Source organism: Phalaenopsis equestris, unplaced genomic scaffold (genome assembly GCF_001263595.1).
Source record: "Phalaenopsis equestris unplaced genomic scaffold, ASM126359v1 Scaffold000270, whole genome shotgun sequence".
Lineage (NCBI taxonomy): Eukaryota > Viridiplantae > Streptophyta > Magnoliopsida > Asparagales > Orchidaceae > Phalaenopsis > Phalaenopsis equestris.
This window is the reverse complement of record NW_018164712.1, coordinates 706,963-711,523: the sequence shown is the minus strand read 5'-3', so window position 1 is coordinate 711,523 and position 4,561 is coordinate 706,963.

Sequence of the window (4,561 nt, the reverse complement as noted above, 5' to 3'; positions counted from 1 at the left end):
CATCTATAAAACAAAAGTATTTGTGCCCAACTAGTCTATCCAGCATTTGATCTAGAAAGGGTAGTGGAAAATGATCTTTACTAGTGAAAGAATTTAATTTTCTATAATCAATGCATATTCGCCACCCTGTAACTTGTCTAGTAGGAATTAACTCATTATGTTCATTCATAGTCATAGTTACTCCTCCTTTCTTAGGAACACAGTGAATTGGACTAACCCATGCACTATTTGAAAGAGTAGATAATTCCAACATCTAACCACTTTAAAATTTCTTTCTTAACAACTTCTTTCATAATAGAATTCAATCTCCTTTAAGGATCAGCTCTGGGTTTGTAGGTCTCTTCCATATGAATTCTATGCATACAAATTGAAGGACTAATTCTCTTAATATCAGTTATTGTCCATTCAAAGACTTTCTTAAAATTTTTCAGAATTTTCATCAATCTTTCTTCTTCTTCCATTGTTTACTTCGAGGAAACTATAACTGGTAAAGTAGAGGAATCTCCTAAAGAGACATATTTTAAATGACCAGGAAGTAACTTCCCAGGAAGTAACTTCAACAACTTCAACTCAAGTTCTGGAGGTTTTTCTATCGATGGATAGAATGATTTATCTTTTTTCTATAATGTCCAGAATTTCAAAACTTTCTCAAACATAGTTTGAATCTTCCTTAAAAAGATCTTTACATTGATCTAATTCCTCTTCTTGCTCGTGTTCCATATCTTTTTCCTTAGATTTTTCTTCATAAGTGGTTTTAAAATGACATTCACATAGATATCTTATAACATCCATTCTATAGCTTTCATCTTCTTTACCTTTTGCAGAATTTCATCTTCTTTACCTTTTGCATCTTTACCTTTTGCAGAATATTTCATTAATCTTGAAATGTTGAAAGTAACATTTTAATCATTGACGCGCATTGTTAATTTCCCTTTTTGCACATCTATCATTGTACTTCCTGTGGCTAGGAAATGTCTCTCCAAAATGATAGGTATCTCTTTATCTTCCTTCATATCTAGCACAATGAAATCAACATGAAAAATAAATTGATCTACTTTCACTAGAACATCTTCTATAACTCCTTTAGGGTATGTTATCGAATGATCTGCTAACTACAGATTTACAGTAGTAGGAGTTATTTCTCCTAATCCCAATCTTTTGAATATTGATAATGACATAAGGTTAATGCTTGCACCTAAATCAGATAAAGCTTTCCCATAAAATCTGTCTCCTATTGCACATGGAATTGTAAAGCTACCAGGAACTTTAAGCTTTTCAGGAAGCTTCTTCTGAATTATAGTACTACACTTCTCACTAAGTGCAACAGTCTCATTATCTTCAAACTTCTTTTCTCTATTGAGAATATCCTTCATAAACTTTACATAGCTTAACATTTGTTCTAAGGCTTCAACAAATGAAATATTAATTATAAGCTTCTTAAAAATTTCCAAAAATTTTGAAAATTTCTTATCCAACTTCTGCTGACGAAGTCTCTAAGGAAATGGAGGTGGTGGTTTTTATAATTTAACTTTAAATGGAGAAATTGGTCTTTTAGAATCTTTTGGAGCATCCTCTTTTAATTCTTCAATTTCTTCTCTCTCTACTTTAGTTTCTTTTTGAATCCTACCTTCCAACCCTCTTCCACTTTTAAGTTGATTATTCTGGTCTTTCAGATTTGTTTCAGTATTACTGGGAAGTGTTCCATGGGATCTATTACTTAATGAACTTGTAATTTGTCCAAGTTGGTTCTCAATATTTCTGATTGTAGCTTCTTGATTTTGTAACTGATTTCTCATTTGTAACACCACTTCTTCTATAGACAACTTCTTCTCCTTAAGTTGTGTATTATTGTTATTCTTAAGTTGTGTATTATTGTTGAAACGTGGAGGATAAGTAGATCTATAATTATTATTCCCTTGGTTTTTCTTGTGTCCCAATGGGTTTCCTTGATTGTTCCTCTATTGATGATTATTACCACCCATAGTGTTATTCTAATTAAAGTTGGGATGGTTATTCTAACCTGGGTTATAATAATTTGAATATGGGTTATTCTGCTTGTTTTTTATGGAATTCAAAGTTTCTAATGATGCTTAAGAATCTACCATTTGGCCTAATGAATTCTCTTCAATCATGGAAATTGGTTGAGAAAAATTCATTCCAAATTGGTCTAACTTCCTTGAAATTGCAGCAACTTGATTTTCTAACATAGTAAATGCATCAGATTCATAAATATTGGCTAATTTCTTATGATTCACCCTCTCAGAAGGCCATTGAAAATTATCAATTCAAGCATAAGCTTCATGAAATGGTTTTGACATCAATGAACCACCAACAACGACATCGATAATAGATCTAAGAGATTCAATTAATCTATTATAAAAAGTTTGAATTATTAACTAATATGGTATAACATGGTGTGGACACTTTCTTAAGAGTTCTTTAAATTGTTCCCATGCTTCATAAATAGATTTCCCTTCAAACTGATTAAAAAATATAATATCATTTCTAAGCTTCGCAGTTTTCAATGGTGGAAAATATTTAGCAAGAAATTTTTTTGCTAAATCACCCCAAGTTCTGATAGATCCAGGTCCTAACAAATTCAACCACATCTTTGCTTTATACCTCAGTGAGAAAGGAAATAACATAAGTCTTATGACATCATCTGATACACCATTATATTTAAATGTAGTGCACAATTTTAGAAAATTGGCAAGATGTAAATTTGGATCTTCAGTTGGTGATCCCCCAAACTGATTATTTGACATCATTTGGATAATAACAGGTTTAAGCTCAAATAAATTAGCCACTATAGTAAGTTTTTGAATACTATAATGAAGTTCATCTACCGCAGGGTTAACATAATCTCTTAAAGGTCTAAACTCTTGATGAATTTCAGCATTTTGATTGTTTTGGTTAGCCATTTCTGTAATTTTTTTAGATTTTTCAAGATTTTTTATTTTTTTGATTTTTCTGATTTTCTTAATATTTCTTTCTAATTCAGAATCGTAGGGAACTAGTTCTTCAGAACCTGAACTAGGCATACACTAACTAAAAATAAAAATAAAATAAAACACACAAAATAAAATATAATAATTGTTAAAGTTTAAATAAAACTTTCTAAAAATATAAACTTTCTATTGTTAAAGTTTAAATAAAACTTTCTAAAAATATAATTTTTCTTTTAAATTAATTAATTTCTCTCCGACAAGATGTAAATTTGGATCATCAATTGGTGATCCCCCAAATTGATTATTTGATACCATTTAGATAATAGTGGCTTTAAGTTCAAATGAATTAGCCACTACAGTATGTTTTTGAATACTACAATGATGTTTATCTACATAGGGTTGGCATAATCTAATAAATGTCTAAATTCTTGATGAATTTCAGTATTTTGATCATTTTGGTTTACCATTTCTGTAATTTTTTTAGACTTTTCAAAATTTTTTAATTTTTTTTCTGTTTTTTCTGTTTTTTTAATAGTTCTTTATAATTCAGAATCTTAGGGCACTAGTGCTTCAGAACCTGAACTACACATACGCTAACATAAAATAAAATACTATAATAAGATATTCCTAAAATAACTTTTTAAAAGTTTAAATAAGACTTTCTAAAAATAAAAATTTTGCTTTCAATTATTTTTTGAAATCTTCCCGGCAACGGTGCCAAAAACTTGATCCCGAAACTGCTTATATGCAGCAGTATGACAATGTCTCTGATTATATTTTCACTTATATTCTCTTACTTGGCAACATAACCAAAAACTTGATTCTGAAGAAAATAAGAATTTATTTTTTGAAATCTTCCCGGCAACGGTGCCAAAAACTTGATCCCGAAACTGCTTATATGCAGCAGTATGACAATGTCTCTGATTATATTTTCACTTATATTCTCTTACTTGGCAACATAACCAAAAACTTGATTCTGAAGAAAATAAGAATTTAACTTTTAATTTATATATATATATTGGGATACTACGTAAGTATATGTATCGTTATCAAGTAATGTAGGAATTTTTTATTAAAACCTGAATATCGAACCCACAGGGAAATACACAATATGCATTATGCATAACACAATATGCACGACTGAACAACAATTTTTCTATTTTAAAAAGACAATTACTTAAACTAAAAATATTTTCGCAGTATTAAAATTAAAATCTTTTAAAATCTTTTTGGTATTTTTTTATTTTACATAAGCTCAAGTTATCTTTCTAAATAGTAACAATTTAGAAAGATAACTTGAGCTTATGTATTCATATTATTTGTCATATTTAAAATAAAATGACTAAAAAAATCAATCTCTATCCAAAATTTTTTTAAATAAGATAATTCTGTTGTGGAAGAATGCAAACTGTGTTGTGCCAAATATGAACAATTATATTCTTGACCTTTATTAGAGATGATATAAAGAACATTGGCTAATTTAAAGTTTGAATAGTTCTGAAGACCAACTAGGCAGGGAAGATACCAGCTCTCACTCTAGAGTTCCTTCGATTCCCTCCACCTGGGGGCCAACATCTCAACATCTCGTATAAAACAATAAACCAAGTTAGGGG